The sequence below is a fragment of the Capsicum annuum genome, chromosome 7 (genome assembly GCF_002878395.1).
Source record: "Capsicum annuum cultivar UCD-10X-F1 chromosome 7, UCD10Xv1.1, whole genome shotgun sequence".
Classification (NCBI taxonomy): Eukaryota; Viridiplantae; Streptophyta; class Magnoliopsida; order Solanales; family Solanaceae; genus Capsicum; species Capsicum annuum.
The window spans coordinates 51244240-51264480 of NC_061117.1; the positions used below are offsets into that span (position 1 = coordinate 51244240).

The window sequence follows — 20241 nt, forward strand, 5'->3', positions numbered from 1 at the left end:
CCTTATTGTTATTGGAGTAGATGTGCCCAACCCAAGTTTTTGATAGATTACTTGGGGCATAGTATTTATTCTTGCACCAGGTTCACACAAGGCTTTTTCAAACTTTTGTGTCCCTATGATGCAAGGGATTATAAAGGCCTCGAGGATCCTTTTTTTTCTTTGCTCTAGTGCTCTTCATAATAGCGATACAACCATGAGTAATTTCAATGGTTTCACCATCAACAAGAAGTTTCTTTGACATCAACTTCTCCATAAGCTAAGTATATCTTAGAATCTCTTGAATTGCCTCTAGTAATGGGATATTAGTTAAGAGGTTGCTAAGCTTAGCAAGGAATGTCTTGAACTTGGCATTGTCATCCTTGTTTTAGAGCCTTTGAGGTAATGGGGGAGGAACCTTTATGGTAGGCAACGAATCACTTTGCAGCTCATTATTTTCAACTACCTTTGGATATCCCTCTTCATCATACACATCTTCACTTAGCATCAAGTATTTTTTATTTCCCTCTTGAGACTTTGGAGCCTCCCCTTTTGAATCACTCACAAGCTTCTTGTTCATAATTGGTTGCTCAATATTGGTCTCTTTTTTAATATCCACCCCAAGATTACCAAGGGTTTTACCAATCCTAGTGACAATGGCCAATACTTGGGCATCATTTTTCGTATTCACAATGGTGTTACTAGGAAAAGCTTCTTTTGTTCTAGCATTAAGTAGCATGGAGATTTACTCGATTTGAGTCTCTAATTGATTGATTGAGGTGGAGTGTGATACAATAATTTGGTTGGTTTGTGAAAAATCACCTTTCAGTTCACGAACCATTTTGTCCTTTCCCTCCACTCTCATCCAAATCCTTGCTAACACATCCTTGATCTTGAATTTTTTGGGATCAATGGAGTTGGAATATTTAACCTTTTCTCGATCATAGGGAGGCACATATCGGTGAGATTCTCTTTCCTTGTCTCTCCAGTTCAATCTCTATCGTGATAATTCAAATCCCGCTCTCTTTCACGTTCAGTTCAACCTTGGTTTCCACCTTGCCTTTGGTAGGCCAGGCGAAAACCCATTGGACAGTTAACCAAATACCAAATCTCCTTATCAAGCCTCTTGCCCTATTCCTCATCATAGAACTTGGATGTGATAACATTTACCATTTTCGTAGGTGCACCCATCATATGCTTAGTTAGCAAATCGAATTGCATTATCATTTTTGCCTTATTCTCTTCCCTATTTTTATCTCTTTTTCTTTGCTCTTTATTAACATGGGAGGTGGAAGGAGACCCTTTAGGAACCTCTTCGTCTTGGGTCTGCCATCCCTAATTTTTTATTGTGACTTTCTCATGATATTTTGTAGCCACATTATAAGACAACTTCACAAGTGAACCCCCAGCCACATTATCTACTACGATTTTGTTTAGTTGATCTAAATCTTGATAGAATATTTGGAGAAGCATCTTTTTCAGGACCTCGTGGTTGGGACATTTCATAAGCTTCCCATTAAAACTCTCCCAAACCTTATATAGAGGCTCTCCATTCAATTGAAGAAAGTTTGTGATCTCATCACAAAATGTAGCATCTATGATGGTGGAAAGTATCATCTAAGAATTTCACATTAAGTTTATCCCATGAATTAATAGACCAAATCGAAAAGGATTGTATTTATAATACCGCCTATCTCGTTAGAGAAGTTGCTCCTCATCGTCAAGGGGATTGTTAGAAGTCCCAACATTACTTGTATGTTCACTTATAATGTCGTGGACACTATTTAATTTACCCACAAGGAACGAAAAAAACAAAGTAAATCAAAATCATCATGGGTATACCAAAGCAACAACCAACACCGTATAAGTAAAAATTAAGTCTCACTCCTTGGCAACGACACCATTTTGATTACTCTCACCTATACCATAGTTTGGATATAGGGTGATCAGTGTCAATAAAGCTCAACTCACATTGAGGTCATATCCCCAAGGAGTGAGTTTAGTCCTAAAAACCTATATATATTGATAATATCTAAGTGTATGATCATAGTGTAAATAAAGTAAATTGCATGAATTAAAATGGGGGGATTAGTTTGAGGCTATGGGTGCCTTTAAGATGGAGAGAGCTACACAGTTCAGGTTAATTATATAAACTCTTATGTTTATGACCTGGTCCCTCTCTCGGCATCCTATATATGTATATATAAATTTTGTGCATATGGTTTTAACAGTTTTTTGGCAATGACATTATTTTATCCCTTTCCATCGAGTTACATACTATTGCTCCCTCCACTGACCATCCCTGGATGCTGCATCATTTTATGATACTGGGTCTGAGGAATTTTCTGTTGCTTTCGTGCAACATTAACTGGTTGAGTAATTCCGTTGATCAGCTTTGAAGTAGTGAACCTGCATCCTTCAGAAGGCCCTGCCATTTCATTGCTCCTTCTTTATTGTCTTAGTACTTTTGGATTCTTGTTGTCATAGTTGTGGGCATTTCCCAACTTATCGGGTATTTCTAGTTTAGAGTCTTTCGCAGATAGTATTGTAATGGTATTGTTGCCTTATTTTCACTCTTATAATTTCTTTTGGACTTGTACATTTTTTATCGTGTTGGTTGGCTTCTAAGATGGAATTTACTTTTTTTAAAAAATAATTGTAAAAGTAATATTGTAACTATCCTCAAGGTTATTTTTTGTGTTTTTGCACTTTTTTAAATTTAGATATTTTACATAGATTTCTCAAGTAATTTATGACTTTTTAGGACTGATAGTTTGTCTTCTGGGTAGTTTATATAATTATTATAGACAATTCCCTGAAATGAAGCTTTTGAAATTGAGAAAATGGTCTCAAGACAAAACTTTAGATAAACGGCCTTGGATACCAATTTTAGACAAGGGAGACCTTTCGTCTAGGTCCTAAGGCATCCAGGGTCGTTTTGGGCTATTAGATGAATTTTGGTAAAAATAAAACTTTGGGTGTAGGATCCAATTTTTTGTTGTAAGTACATCTTTTAAAATTTTTGATGATTATGTTGAGTCTAAAATTCCAAATTTCATAGGGTAGCATTATTCATTTGAATGCATGGGGTTTCGAACATATCTCAAACACTGATCAGGATATTTAAAGTTGGGTGAAAATTTATTGTTGTGAAGTATCTAATGCAGCTACTTAAATGACCCTTTCATTGCCTTAATAAAGCTGCTTTAATAGTTGGGGTACCACTTGAGTAGTGCCTAATGGTGCCAACACCAACTGCCTAAATATACCTTTATATGCCTTAATAGAGCTACTTTAGCAGCTAAGTGAAACACCCTGGGTTTTGGCCCTTGGAAATTTCCTGAGTTCTGAATTCACTGTCCTAGTAACAACTCACCATGTGAGTCATATGGTGTAGGTACGGATCAGGTGACCCTAGTCATAGAGAGTCTAGTGGATAGTGGTTTGGATTTTTCTATGGTTACGATTAGGTTGGCATGGGTTATTAGGGGTGGTGACGGGTCATTTAGTTGATCCTTCATCAAATTAGAAACTTAGTTACTTGACTTAGATCTGAGTATGAGTGGCTCGCTAAGAGCCTTGAGGATAGGTTATGAGTGGTAAGGTTGAGTCATATGTTGTTCAGTGTACAATCCTTTGGGTTCTATCTTGGAAATGATAAGATTATATGAGTCTTATAGTCTAGTAATGACCGAGTTCATGGAGTCGTATCGTGGATAGTGTATGGGTGTCCAACTCACTGTCTTAGTGATGGATCGAGGTTACGAGTCATATATTGTGGTCATTAGTCATGGGGGTTGACTCATAACCACCTGTGATATTTTTTAAAGTTTTATGTTCGGGGCATTGTAGATATTTCTGTTTATAACTTCCTTTGACACCATGACTTAAAACACTTTTTGGGACTTCATTAACCTATTAATCCCAATCAAACACTCTTAAAATCTCTCTCAAACTCTATTTCAAGAAAAAGGCTAGGGTTTAATTAGGATAATCAATTAAGGCTTTCAAGGGTTGTTTCTCTCCATCTTCCTTGGTGTCTAAGGTATGTGACTCTTCCTTCATTGTAATTTTACAAAAGGCATATGCTTTAATGTATAATTTTATGGTCTTGTTATGGTTTTAAAATAAATGTTGGAGTTTTTGATTGTTCATGGATGAATGTTGTTTCTCTTGGTTTAATTAGGGTTTTCCTTATTTTTAATTATGGTTTTGCATATGTGGATGCATGTGGATGGTGATTTAATTAAGGGGTCATGGTTGAGCCCTAAATTGTATGGTTTTTCATTTTGGTGATGGCATGCCCTCAACTTGTTTATGAAATTGTCAAAGAGAATAATTTTGTCACATACTTTAACTATTCTTGGAACCCTTGCATTACACAAATGGTAAATGGAACATGAATTGGTTTTGGTTGGTTTCATATGGTTTTAGAAAGGACTTGGTGGCCATGGTTCGATTATAAACTATTTTGAATCAATTGGAAATAGTGGAGTCTAATTTGGTGTAATAATTTAAATGGTATAAGGTGATAGACTTGCAACCTCTAATTTTGGTATGACGATACCAATGGCTAATGCCTAATCAAATGACTCCTTTGGTAAATAGTTGGGAATATGTAAATTATTTTAATATGAGTTTCAAGAGGGCCGAGTAGAAAAGCTATAGAAGGTGGTGGTCCCAGGGGGACCAACACTTAAAACTCATATTTGCCAATGTGAGGGTTGTCTTGGTGACCGTGTGCATGATGACATACTATATATTTTGGGTGATATACTAGCCATATCAGGTTATTTTCTCCAGTCGTGCGGCTAACATAAATGGGGACCTTTCAATAGGAAGAGTTGAACCCATATAGCCTATGGGTGGTTTCAGGATGGTTAAGCTACTCAGTCCAGGTTAGGGATTTAAGTGATTTATAAACTTGTTCCCTACCTCGACATGATATATATATATATGTACATATGTGTTTGTATTTGGTTATTTTATTTGTATTGAATAACGGATTTACTCTATCCTTATCCTTAAGTTACATGCTAGCATTCAGTCCTCTAACCACCTTCGGTTGTTGTATTCCCATGGGATATAGGAACCAACTATACTATCATTCCTCCTGACCAGTGACTTGAATTCGGGGACAACTTTGAGTCCGATTAAATTGGTCAGGTTCCATACTCTAAAAGTCTCCATTTTATGCTATGGACTTCTTTTTATTTTTATTATTTTATTAGATTTGGTTTTTGCTATGGTTAGGGGCATATCCCAACTGAATTTTTCTTGATTTTAGTAGAGGCTTTGTTGAACAACTTTAAGTATGGCTAGTGTCGGTATTAGTGTTAGACTTGGTATTGGTATTGGCATTGGGATTAAATAGTTGGTTAATTTGTTATGAATTTTGACTTTGATTTTAAGCTTACTATCATGTCTTTAATTTTAAATTATGTTATCTTTTTATACGTTCATAATTCATCCGACATGGGGTGTAGGGTGGTAAAAGATGGGGTATTGTGGGTATCTCTGGACTGGGTTAAACTTAGGATACCTGACACGACTATGACCTAGTTTGAATCATGTTAGATTAGTATCATAGCCCTAGGTTCATGGTCAAATAGGTGTCTGACAAAGTTGTGTTGATTCGAGTCTCTTTTAAGGATCTATAGCGCGCCACACTCATAAGCGAGAGGCTACAAGGCATTTAGGAATATTTCTCTTTCTTATGTTCTATTTTCAAGCTATAGAGTCTAAGGTCCTAAAATCTTCTCTAATATCCATTTGTTTGCTTTTTAGATCATGCATCCCAGATGGTCTGAAGTTCATGGAAATGTCTCTATCCTACCTAGGGATAATATTAATAGGATCCATCCTACTTGTGGGGTCCAGACTCGGTCTAGGGGTTCAGTACCAGATTGTCCTCCTGAAGTTCCACCAGTCCTCTCTAGTCCTTCTCGAGATCCTCAGATTGATGTGATAAATGTTGAGTTTCAATAGTCTAATCATATGTTGGCACAGTTTGTAGCTTCTCAGGTTGTGAGTGGTGCTTTTGTTACTCCATCTTTTGAGGCCACAAGGGTTAGCTAGTTTATGAGGTTAAGCCCTCCCATGTTAACTAGTACTATGGTTGAGGTGAGGTTTTAGTAATTAGATGGAAAATATCTTCTGCTTTATGTATACTACTAACATGGAGGGTGTGGAAGTTGCTTCCTACCAATTGAAGGATGTAGCATACCAATGGTATGAGGAATAGGAACAAATGAAGGGTGACGATACTGATTCAACCGTGTGGGATACTTTTTTTAGTGCTTTTCTAGACCACTTCTTTCCTTAGGAGTTGAGGGAGGTTAAAGCGGAAGAGTTTGTAACTTGAAGCAGGGAAAGATTTCACTCAAGGAGTATTCCTTAAAGTTCCACTAGTTGTCTCGGCACGCTTCAGAGTTGGTTTCTAGCATGAGGGCTAGAATTAGGAAGTTTTCTTTCCAGTTATCTTGAGACATAATTTTGGAGAGTAAGGCTACCTTGTTGAATAAGAATACAAACATCTTCAGACTGGTTGTGTATATGCAGCAGGTTGAGAAAGAGAAGAAGAAGCAGGCCAAAATTACAGAGAGAAAGGATAAGAAGTTTAGATTTTTTAATTAGGATGGTAGTCAACAATAGAGTGGTAGGGATGGTGAAAAGTGGTCGAAGAAAAGGTGGGGAAATTCTGGGTCTCACTCGATGGCTAGTGCTCTCTACTCTAAGCGTCCGGTGAAAGGTATTTTTAGAGTACCGATAATTATAGGGCACAGGGTGCCCAATCTCATGCTAGTAGGGCCCAATGAACTCCATCATATTCTCCATACATATTTTATTATTGATTATATTCGGGTAATTGTGATGAAGGAAAGGAATGGTTCTTTAATTACTGTCAGCCAGGGAATATAGTTAAAATTTATTCTGTTGGTAAGGTTGCCTCTGGGGCAAAAAAGGTTCATGTTTCCTCTTCTTCTGCTCTGGCACCAAATGGTGCATTATCTTAATCCGGCACTGGTTAGAACTATCTCTATGCTCTCACTACTCGTTAAGAATTTAAGGCATCACTTGATGTCGGTACTGGCATGTTGAAATATTTTTCCATTGATGTTTACTATTTACTTGATTCATGGTCCACTCTTTCTTATGTGACCCTATTTATGTTATGTATTTTGATGTTGGTCCTAGAATATTCAATACCCTTGTTCTATTTCTACCTCGGTGGGTGATTCTGTCATTGATAGAAGATTCTATAGGAGTTGTGTGGTATCTTTGGGTGGTCGAGATACTTTAGTCGATCTGTTTGAATTAGACTTGGTTGATTTTAATATTATATATTATATTGGGGATGGATTAGTTACACTTGTGCTATGCTTATTTAGACTATCAAACCCGTACTTTCATTTTAAATTCCCAAATAAATCAGTTATAGAGTGAGAGGGTGGTTCCCTAGCTCTTAAGGGGAGGTTCATATCATATCTTAGAGCTCGAAGATTAATCTCTAGGGGTTGTCTCTATCATCTGGTCTAGGTTAAAGATTCTAACTTTGAGGGTCTATTTTTACATTTCGTCCTGGTGGTGAATGAATTTCCTATAGTCTTCCCAGATGAATTTCCTGGCATTTCTTTCGATAGGGAGATTGGTTTTGGGATTGATCTTTTTTTGGACACTCCTATTTCTATTCCCCAGTATAGAATGGCTATAATTGAGTTAAAGTAGCTTAAGGAGATGCTAAAGGATCTTTTAGATAAGAGTTTCATCCGTCCTAGTGTGTCTCCGTTGGGTACACTGGTTTTATTCGTGCATAAGAAAGATGGTTCCTTTCGGATATATATTGATAACTGGCAATTGAATAAGCTAACGGTAAAGAATAAATACCCTTTTTCAAGGATAGATGATTTATTTGACCAACATCAGGGAGCTAAGTTTTTCTCCAAGATTGATCTTCAGATTAGGTATCATCAGCTAAAGAATAGGGAGGTGGATATTTCTAAGAATGCCTTTCATACCCAGTATAGGCATTTTAAGTTTCATGTTATGTCCTTTGGGTTGACCAATGCTTCGGTGGCATTAATGGATTTGATGAATAGAGTTTTTCATCAGTTTCTTAATTTAATCATTATTATTTTCATAGATGATATTCTAGTGTACTCTAAGAGAGAGGTTGATCATGATAATTATCTTCACATTGTGCTGTAGACCTTGAAAGATCAACAATTGTATGCCAAATTTTTGAAATATAAATTCTGGTCACTATCACTTTTTTGGATCATGTCATTTCTAGTGAAAGAATCATGGTGGATCCACAAAAAGTTTTAGTGGTTAAGAAGTGGCATATACCCATGACTTAAATTGATATTCAGAGCTTCTTAGGTTTAGTTGGTTATTACAGAAGGTTTGTGGAAGGTTTCTCTTCTATAGCTGCCTCGTTGACTTAGTTGACCTGGAAGAAGATTAAGTTTTTGTGGTTTGATGCTTGTGAGGGTAGTTTTAAGAAGCAAAAAGATAAGCTGACTTCAACTTCAGTTCTAACTTTACCTGAAGGCACTGATGGTTTTGAAGTCTATTGTGATGCGTCCCGTATGGGGGTTGGGTGCATTTTGATACAACATAGCAAGGTGATAGCTTATGCCTATAGGCAGTTGAAGGTGCATTGAATAATTATTCAACTCATGACTTGGAGTTATTGGTCATGGTATTCCCGTTGAAAATCTGTGTCACTATCTATATGACATGCACGTGGAAATCTTTTCAGATCATATAGCCTGCAGTATGTGTTTAGTCAGAAAGAGTTGAACCTCAGGCAAATGAGATGTCTTGAGTTTCTCAAGGATTATGACATGAGTCTTTACTACCATCCAGGTAAAGCAATATGGTTGCTGATGCTCTTAGGAGGTTATCCATGAGGATTTTAGCTCATGTAGATGAAGGAAAGAGAGAGTCGGTGAAAGATATTCACTATTTATATACCCTTGGTGTTCGACTCTTGGACTCTAAGGATGGTACTGTTTTTGTGTAAAAGGTGGCATAGTCGTCCCTAGGTGCTGAGGTAAAGGATAAGCAAATGTTAGATCCTATCCTGTGTAGGATCAAAGGTGATGTAGGTGGGTAGAAAGTGATGGCTTTTGAGGTTAGTGGTAATAGTATCTGGCATTACCAAGGGAAATTGTGCGTTCTAAATATAGATGGATTGTGAGAGAGGATCTTGGCTGAGGCGCATAAGTCGTTCTATGTTATTCATCTTGGTTCAATGAAAATGTATCATAAACTTAAGGAGATGTATTAGTGGAATAATATGAAATGGGATGTGGCTAGTTTTATGGCTAGGTACATATTACCAATAAGTTAAAGTTGAACACTTAAGGCATGGAGGGTTGTATCAAGAGATTGAGTTGCTTGTATGGAAGTGGGAAGTGATCAACATAGATTTCGTTAGCGTTCTTCCTCAATCTCGAAATCAGTTTGATTTGGTTTGGATCATTGTGGATAGGATGATGAAGTCTACTCATTTCTTGCAGTGAGAACTAACTTTTTAGTAGAGGATTATGCGAGGTTGTACCTCCATGAGACAGTAAAGTTCCATGGGGTGCCTATTTCTATTATCTCGGATCGAGGTACATAGTTTTCATTGCACTTTTATACACAGTTTTCATTATACTTTTGGCGATCGTTTCAGAAAGGTTTAAGGACCAAGGTAAGCCTTAGTATTGCTTTCCAGTCGAACTTGTATGGGAAAGTAGAAAAGACAATCTAGACATTGAAAGATATAGTTAGAGCTTATGTGATTTACTATGGTGGTAGTTGGGTTCAGCATTTACCTCTTATAGAGTTTGCATACAATAATAGCTACCACTCTATCATTGTGATGGCTCTATTCGAGGCCTTGTATGGTAGGAGGTGTAGGTCTCCTATTGGATAGATCGAGGTTGGTGAAGTAGAGATGTTTAGTCTAGATTTGGTTCACTAATACATAGATAAGGTGAAAGTGATTTGGGATAGGCATAAAGTTTAACAATGTCTCCAGAAGTCCTATACAGATGTGAAGTGTAGGAAGCTAGAGTTTGTGGTTGGGGATAGGGTATTCTTGAAAATGTCTCCTATGAAGGAAGTGATGTAGTTTGGGAGAAGGGAAAGCTTAGTCCCCAGTATGTTAGTCCGCACTTAATTCAGAGAAGGGTGGGCACAAAAGCTTAGTCCCCAGTATGTTGGTCTGCACTTAGTTCAGAGAAGGGTGGGCAATGTTGTGTATGAGTTGGAGTTGACTTCAAGTTTGAGTTCTGTTCACCTGGTGTTCCATGTTTCTATGTTGAGGATGTGTGTGGGTGATCTATTGAAAATTATGCCTATCAAGGATATTGGTATTTCAGATTTCCTGTTGAGATTTTAGATTAGTAGGTTCGTCGGTTGTGGACCAAGGATATAGCTTTGATAAAGGTTCTATGAAGGAACCACAAGGTGGAAGAGGCTACATGGGAAACTGAAGAGGACATGAAGTCCAAGTATCCAATCCTATTTCTCATTACGAATAATCGTGCCTAAGGTATGTGTTGATCTTAACATCTTTGTTTTATGTCGTATAGGTAAGTATAGATTGTGAATTCCCTAATAACCCATTTTCCATCTTAAAGGTAAGCGTAGAGATGTTTGAGGTTTTTAATCATGCTAGTTACTATCTTGTCCTATAATTCAAGGAAAAATGATCCAAGTGGGAGAGAATTGAAACACCATGGGTTTTGGCCCTAGAAAATTTCCTGAGTTTTATGCATGCTATCCTAGTAAAAACTCACTATATGAGTCTTATGATGTCGGTATAGGTCAGATGACCCTAGTCTTAGAGAGTTCGGATGGTGGTTAGGATTCTTCTATGGCTATGATTGGGTTGATATGGTTTTTTAGGGGTGACAGGTTGTTTGGTAGATCCTTCATCAAATCAGAAACTTAGTTACTTGACTTGGCTCTGTGTACGAGTAGCTCACTAAGAGCCGTGAGGATAGATTACGTGTGGTAAGGTTGATTCGTATGTTGTCCAGTGTTCAATCCTTTGGGTTCTGTCTTAGAAACGATGAGACCATACGATTCATATGGTCTGGTAATGAGTGGGTTCATGGATTTGTATGGTTGATAGTATACGGGTGTCTAGCTCACTGTCTTGGTAACAACTTAAGGGTGTGAGTTGTATATTATGGTCACGAGTCTCGGGGGGTGTACTCATAACCACCTGCGACATTTTTACAAGTTTAAGTTGGGGGCATTCTGGACATTTCCCTTTTTAACTACCTTTGACACCACGACTTAAAACACCTTTTGGGACTTCATTAACCTATTATTCCCAATCAAAAACTCTTAAAATCTCTCTCAAGCTCTCTTTCAAGCAAAAGGTTAGGGTTTCATCAAGATAATCAATAAATAGTTTCAAGGGTGGTTCCTCTCCATCTTCCTTGGTGTCTAAGGCATGCGAATCTTCCCTTATTATTATTTGACTAAATACATATATTTTAATGTATGATTTTCATGGTTTTGTTATGGTTTTGAAATAAAGGTTAAGGGTTTTGGTTGTTCTAGGATGAAATATTCTCCTGGTTTTATTATAGGTTTAATTGTGTTTAATTATGGTCTTGCACATATTGGTGCATGGGTACGGTGATTTAATTAAGGGATCATGGTTGAGCCGCACATTGGATGGTTTTTGGTTTTGGTGATAGCATGCCCTCAACCTGTTTGTGAAAGTGTCAAAGAGAATGATTTTGTCACATACTTTAACTATTCTTAGAACTCTTGCATTACTTAAATAGTAAATGGAAAATGAATTTATTTTGGTTGGTTTCATATGGTTTTGGAAAGGCCTTGATGACCATGGTTTGATTATAAATGGGTTTCGATCAATTGGAAACGGTGGAATCTAATTTGGTTTAATGGTTTAAATGGCAGAAGGTACTAGACTTGCAAGCTCTAATTTTGGTATGACGATACCAATGGTCAATGCCTAATCAAAAGACTTCTTAGTAAATGGTTGGAATGTGTAAATGGTTTTAATATGGGTTTAAAGAGAGTCAAGTAGCAAAGTCGTGGAAGGTTGGGGTCCCGAGGGGACAGAAACTGAAAACTCACATTTGCCGATGTAAGGGTGGTCTTGGTGACTGTGTGCATGATTTCACACTATATTTTGGGAGATGTACTAGTCATCTCAGGTTTTTTTCTCTGGTCTTGCGGCTAACACGCATTGAGTCCCTTTCAGTAGAGAGAGCTGAACCCATATAGCTCGTGGGTTATTTTAAGATGGTCAAGCTACTCAGCCCAGGTTAAGGATTTACGTGCATGCTAAATCTTGTTCCCTACACCAGCACAATATATATATATATATATATATATATATATATATATATATATATTTGAGTATGTGTGTGTGTTTGCATTTGGTTATTTTATTTGGATTGAATGATGGCATTACTTTATCCCTAAGTTACATGCTAGTGTTTATTTTGCTAACCGTCTTAGGGTGTTGTATTCCCACGCGATGTAGGAACCAGCCATACTACCATTTTTCCTTTTCAATGACTTGGATTGGGGGCCAGCTTTAGGTCAGATTAAAGTGGTGAGCTTCCATACTTTGAAATTCTCCATTTCATGTTATGAACGTCTTTTCATTTTTGTTATTTCATTGGATTTAGTTTTATCTATGGTCGGGGATATGTCCCGATCGGATGTTTCTTGATTCTGGTTAAATGCTTTGTCAAACAACTATGGGCATGTGCAGTTTCGGTATTAGTGTTAGCCTTGATATTGATATTAACATTGAGATTGAAAATGGTTGGTTAATTTGTTGTGGATTTTGACTTTGATTTTAAGCTTACGATCATATAGTTAAATTTATATTTCTTTATCTTGTTATATGTTCAAAATTCATTAGAGATGGGTTGTAGGATAGTAAACGGTGGGGTATTGAGGGTATCTCCAGTCCGGGTTGGAGTTGGAATACCCGACACGACTAGGCCCTTATTCGGGCCTTCTCACTAAGGGTCCGATTTAGCAGAACTAGCTGACCTTACCAGCAACTACTTAAGTGGTTTTTCTTCTGTAATAACTGTATCTCTTTAGCGGTAAAAGTTTAATTTTAGCAGTATTGTTGGTGTTATATATATATATATATATATATATATATATATATATATATATTAATATTATCCCCTTTATGAATTTTCAGCTGATTTATACATATAAGAAATATAATAAAGTAGTTTATTAGTGTTATTATTGTATAGTAAATATAGATAAAATATCAAAAAAAGAAAAAAAATCTAAATAGAATTGGAGGACATAGAGAGGTGCCACATGCCCACATCATCTTGCCTATGACCTTCCTTTATATTTTATATAGATTGCCTTCTATTCTTTACTTTTGATTTTGAACAAAATGAGTATATTCTAAGGATTATATTAATACTAGCATTGAGTTTCATTTTGGTACTACCTATGGTCCTTTCAAGTTGTCCTTTCACATAATTCTCGTTCAGAAAATATTAACTTAAAAGATAGTTCGACTAATTAAATTGTCCTTATTATTCTCTATTCTAAAGTTAGTACTGTTTTTTCTTTCACCATATTCATCTATCCACATTTTTTTAGAGAACAACATCAATCTATCTTAATTTTCTATAACAACAGGTATTTTAAATCGACTTATTTAAATTAACAATGATAGTAAAATGGACTAAAGGAGTACCATTCTTTCTGTCAGAAAAATTATATATCATTCCATTACTGGTAGATGTGCCTTAGAGAACAAAATATCACATTCAACAATGAAGTGTTAAGATTGAGAGCTTCACTATCCTTAGCAGTATTCTTTAACACTTAAGAGTGTTTGAATGTGAACCTAGCTTGAAAGGATTAAACCTCTTCTTCGGTGCAGGGACATAGGTACACTATGTTAAGAGTGATCAACTGAATAGCTTTCACTAAAAAAATTACGTTATACATATAAATTAATTAGCGCAGATTATGGATAAATACTACAGATTGAACATATTCAGAGTAAGTGAAAGCTATGACTCAGTGGCAAAGGTGTTCAAACTAGAATTACTCGAAAATAACTGTGCATGCCATCTCTTAAATATTCTTTCTTGATATGGTTAGTAAATTCTTTCTAGATATGGTTAGTATTAAAATATTATAAAAGTGAATATCTTTTTTTCCTTTTAGAAAATTTGATAATGAACAATAAATTTCAGTATAACCTCTTAATTCTAATCTTATAAAGGTATTTATATTGATGATTTTATTAATATATTATCAAAATTAAAATATATATATATTTGAAATTTTATCTCGATTAAATTTATAAATTTGGCGATGATTTTACACGCATGAAGAACGGATAATTTTACTAGTTTTATTTTAAAATAAAATTAGCTTTATTTATTTCTTAACTTCTTCAAGAAGACTATTTAGAACCTCATCATTCCATTCATTGGATGATGCAGAAACAGTTGGTTGCATAATTTTTTTTTCTCTGTTTCTATTTTTTTTTTTCAATCTCTAACTTTTTATCTTTATCAGATTTCTATGAGTGATTTTTTTTGTTTTGTCAATTTTTTTTAACTAAAAATCTAAAAGGATATCACAAATTTTAGCGTATGAATATGCTTTAAGGACATACTATCAAGCGTCAAAGATACATATAACATGGTTTCATTTAAATTTTTTGGTGCATTCACTCTTTAAGAAATTATTTATATTAATTTTAAGTTTGAACACCCTTTAATAGATCTCAGGCACCGCTATTGCTTCGATGATTCATCCCTAAAGGTGAGAATATTATATCAATGTTTTGATTTATTTTGGATTTGAAGTTCTTTAATCTGCAATACAAATTAATAAAATTTGGGTGTCTTAATGCTTTTTTCAGAGTTTAGGGTCGGTTCTTGTGCCAAATAGGCTTGATATATCACTATTCTCACAAAGCCTAAAATTTAACTTGAAGATTTCTATTAAAGGTGCTTATTGTGCATTTTTTTTTCTGCTTTACAATTATCCAAAACGTTATCAAATTGACAGAAAAAGATGTTGTGACTAATAAGTGTAGTGGGGGAGCAATATAGGCTCAAGCATCGTTTGTTAATTAATTATATTCTGAAATGACTAATAAGTGCAGTGATAGAGCCTACATAAGCCCTAGAATCTCCAGTTAAACAAGTCATAGGTATTTGATGACTAAATATATCAAAAATTGGAATGGAGATTGTTATACATGCTAGTTACTAGATACGTGCATTGCACGTGTGTTTCATATAAATTTCATAGTTCTAATAGAACAAGTAAAATTCTATTAAAATATATAGGTAATGAGTAATAATATACGACAGTTAAAACAATATCTTCATAAGTATGACAAGAAACACCAAATGAGAGAGTATTTTAATGTTTAAAATTAATTTATTTTTAAGCAATCAACTATAAATTTCAACTTACTTCAGCCAGATATTTATAGAAAATCAAAATATATAAGTTTAATAGAGAGAAAACACAAAAAATTAAATAAAAAAGAAAATGTATAACATACACTTCTTTCTTAAGCCTTTAATTATGACAACATAGATGAAAAAGAAATATATGATCAGTACATATTTTTGTGTGTTCTTGTAGACATCTTCTCCCACACCCATTTAGAATTTAAGATTTATCGAGTCAAATTAAAGCATGAATCAAATAGTACAATAATAATATAAGCATTTCACTACTTTAACTATAGAATATAAAGGATAATCTTGTGTTGGGGTCTCGTAAATAAAAAAGACGATTTATATTGATAAAATTGGAGGAATATCAAATGATATCTTCAAGTTTTAAATTTTAAAATTTGAAAGTTATGAATACGAAGGACATGAAAGTTATGAATATTAAGAACATGAATTAAATAGGTAATTAATATTCATTATGAAGGGAAACTCTAAGAAAATAAAGCAGAAACATTATCAATATATATATATATTTGTATTCCTATTTATATTTTTTCTCTTTTTGTTTTTGACCTTTTTTGAAAATCTTTCTGATCAACTTCTACTTAAAAGCTCAATATGAAAACAATAAAAAATTCGAGGAAATAAATGAAAAGAAAATGAAGAGCCAATATCATGTACCGGAGTTACCCAATGTTTAGAAAGCGATCTCTTAATGCTTATTACCATTATCGTTATCTTTATTATTAGCTTAGTAAATTAAAAGACATTATTTTATGGTTTACAATGCTAATTTAAAATCAATAACTCATAGAAAATATGGAAATGTATGTTATAGTTATTCTTTTATTATTGAGTGTTGTTTTTAATGAAATTATGCATGTGATGAGGAAGTTGGGTCTGCGATATTTTTCATGAGAACTTAAAACAATAGCACATGAATGATTTTGTCATTAGAGAATCATTGATTAAAAAGGTGAGAAATTTTTCATATTGTGCTTGTGAAGTTTTGACACTTTTATTTTCTTTTTGGTGAGCACAAGTAATTATTTATTTTTTGTGGTGGTGGTGGTGGTGATGGTGGGGTGGGGGAAGGGGGGGGTCAAACATGTACCAATTTTAAAGTTGACAATATAAGAGAATTTAAAATGCTTTAGAAGTATGATTCTTAGCATACCTCTACTAATCTAATTTAATATAATAGTTGTTGTACTAAATACCTTTAATAGAGAAGAGAAATTGTAAGACCTAGTAAGATCTCAATTAAACTTTTATTTTGACCCTCCCGCGTGGGTAATGTCAATTTTTGACTTGAATGTGATTAGGAATGTTAAAATGGTATTTTGGAAAAGTTTTAAAAATTTTGGAAGGGGTTCAGGGACATTTTGGGACCCGAGGAAGTAAGCCTTCACGATAGTGGTGTGCCATGCTACTTAGTCTCTGTGATAAGGGAATTTATGGAGGCTAAGCTCCGCGATAGCTGTGTGCCACCCCTCTATGTATTTTTTTATCTAATTTTTATCTTTTTTACTTGGCTGAGGGGCTTTTGGTCCTTTTACCCCTTAGTCCACTTTATAACATCAAATTGATCATTTTCCTTTGGTTATAAAAGATCAAACACTAATATTCTCTTCTTTAACTCCTAACCTAAGAAAGCTCACGGGTTTCATAGAGAATTCGTCATTCAAGCTTTAAACTTTGATTTTTCTTTAATCTCTTGTATATTTTAGGTATATTTCTCATTTATTAACTTGAATTTTACATTGTGTCATTTATTCAATCAATATTCATGCGTTTTAATTAATGGGCTTGAAATTGGATTGAGCAATTTTGATTGTTATTACTAGAATTGCTTTTCCATATTTTAAATGGATTATTCATGCTTTAATTAATATTTTTCGAGACTAAATTGGTACATTATGATATTTATTGGAATGGGTGATATGATTTTCCCCAAATTGATGGATCTTTGATTTGGTAATGACATTGACCTCAACCCACTTTAAAAATCTTGGTTCTTAACATGTAATTTACATCATTTAACTTACCTTTGGGACATTGAATTGCATTAAAGAATAATGAATAGTAAAAATAGTGTAGATTGCCCTTGATGGACATGATTTTGGATTTTAAATAGCACTTGGGAGTCTAATGATAACATTGACTGGTTTGATATAATTGAATTAGCTTGCAGGCATATTTGTATGACAATACCATATTGAAAAATTCCTTCATAAAGACTCATTGGTTAATGGTTGGGATATGTTCAAACTACTTTAATTTGGTTTGAAAAGAAATTGTGTAGCTCGTCGTGAAGTGTAGTCCTGAGAGGACCAACACGGGAAACCACATTTATTGATTTGGGGGTTTCTATAACCATGTGTATGGATACACTTTATATTTTGAATGGCTATCACCTTGGTGTCTTTATACTATCCTTAGTTCATGCGGCTAGTAAGCATTAGAGCCATTCTAGTAGGGGAAGCTGGACCCATATAGCAAGTGACTTTCTTTAGGATGGAGTGAGCTACACTATTTAGGCTAATGGTTTAAACTCTCATGATCATGACTCTTGTCCCTATCCAGACATCCTATAAATGTGTGTATAAATATTGTGCATGTGGTTTTGACTAGTTTTTGGCAATGACATTATTTTATTCCTTTTTTCTGAGTTATATGCCAGTGCTCATCCCACTTACCATCCCTAGACATTGCATCATTTCATAATATAGGGTCTGAGGACTTTTTTATTATTTCTTTATAGTGTTAGGTGGTTGAGTACTTCTATTGATCAGTTGGGAAGTGGTAAGCCTCCATCCTCCGGAAGGCCTGTCATTTTATTGGTCCTTCTTTACTGTCTTAGTATATTTAGAATTTTTTTTATCATAGTTTGGGACATGTCCTGACTTAGTCGGTATTTCTGATTTAGAGTCTTTCGTGGATAGTTTTGGGATGATATTGTTGTCTAATTTTGACTCTCATAATTTCTTTCAGATTTATACATTTTTTTATTGTGTTGGTTACCTTTTGTTGCCTATTACTGTTGTACTTTAGTGGTAAGGCTAATGGGGTGTTCTTTGGCCCATGGTGGGATTAAGATTCCCGTCAAGGCTAAGCCCATGTTCAAACCGAGACAGGATAAGATACATAAATAGAATTTATGATATTATAATTGAGAAATAGTTATCTTGAAGGATAAATTAAGTTCATAAATGGAATATAGAGATTTCACTTTTATAGATATTTATTATTCATCAAAAGATGGAATTTACTTTTTTTTTATAAAAAATAATTGTAGAAGTAATATTGTAATGACCCTCTAGGTTATTTTCTGTGTTTTCGTGCTTTTTTGCATTTTGATCTTTTGTATAGATTTTTTAAGTAATTTATGACTTGTTGGGAGTGACAATTTGATTTTCGGGTAGTTTATTTGATTTTTAAAGCCATTTTCCTGAATTGGAGATTTTGAAATTGAGAAAATGGTCTCGGACCGAAACTTCAGATAAGCGGCCTTGGATACTAATTTTCATAATTTTGTTAGCCCTGGAATGCCAATTTTAGGCTAAGCATACCCTTGGTCCAAGTCCCAAGGCATTTGAGCTAATTTTGGGGAATTAGATGAATTTTAGTAAAAATAAAACTGTGTGTGGGACCCATGTTTTTGTAGTAACTACCTCTTTTAAGGATTTTGATAATTCTGTTGAGTCTAAAATTCCAAGTTTCATAGAGTAGCTTATTCATTTGCATGCACGAGATTCTGAACAAATCTCAAATACCCGATCAGGATATTTGGAGTTGGTTAAAAGTTTGTTGGTGTGAAGTATCTAATATAGCTGCTTAAATGACCCTTTCATTGACATAATAAAGCAGCTTAAACATATGTGTCGCCGCTTAAGCGATGCCTAATGGCGTTAGCACCAGTCACCTAAATAGCCCTTTGTGCGCCTTAATAGAGCTGCTTTAGTAGTTTGGGGTCCAATTTAGTGGAGCTAGCTGACCTTACCAGCAACTTCTTAAACAGTCTTTCTTGTGCCATAACTATATCACTTTAGCGGTAAAAGTCTTGCTTTAGCGGCATTGTTGGTGTTATATATATATAGGTATATATAAAACTTTCTCTTGAATTTTCAGCATATTTATTTGTGTTTTCACCATTTTAGAGCTTGGGACCTCAAAAATTAGAGATAATTGATAAAATTGATCTGCGAACGTTAATGTGGTCTTTTTCTCACCAATATCTTATCATTTTTTTAGCTTAAATCATTATTTAATTCTCTAATTAATTCTTGATCTTTTTATTTATTGTTGGGGCTATTTTAGAATGATTAAGGAGCTGGTGGTGGTCAATTTCTGAACACATGCTCATGGTACCCCAGGGGACTTTATTGCTATTTCAATTTTGAATTCCATAGGTATGTCCTGCAGGTGATTTTTAGCTTAGTATCTTACTTAGGCGTAAATTTTTAATATGGGTATTGATGTTCCCATCTTGACACACAAAATATTATTTTCATAACATTGCAACAATGTGAGGCTTCTCAGAAGGGAAAAGCTATGATATGGAGGAACTTTATGTGCTTTCAAAGGCATCTAAGTAGGTTAGGTTACCCTCCTTCTGCACTTCGTTCATTATGGCATTAGTGCTATATTACTTTAGTTGTGGATAGGTTCTGATGGTACAAATACTTATTAAGTAAACTTATGGTTATTTTTAGTTGATTAGAGGCTTTTAGGGTAGATTTTAGTCCTATCTTCCTTAACTTAGTATGTGCTTGTCCTTTAGCATTCTACTTAGCTTACT

At 34.7% G+C, this 20241-nt stretch overlaps 1 non-coding gene across 1 annotated transcript; it reads left to right on the forward strand.

Annotated features, from left to right (window-relative positions):
• The first annotated feature begins 1459 nt into the window (after nucleotides 1-1459).
• On the forward strand, nucleotides 1460-1566 carry LOC124886235. The gene has a single exon (XR_007043321.1). It is a non-coding gene; the product is annotated as a small nucleolar RNA R71 (small nucleolar RNA).
• The last annotated feature ends 18675 nt before the right edge of the window (nucleotides 1567-20241 follow it).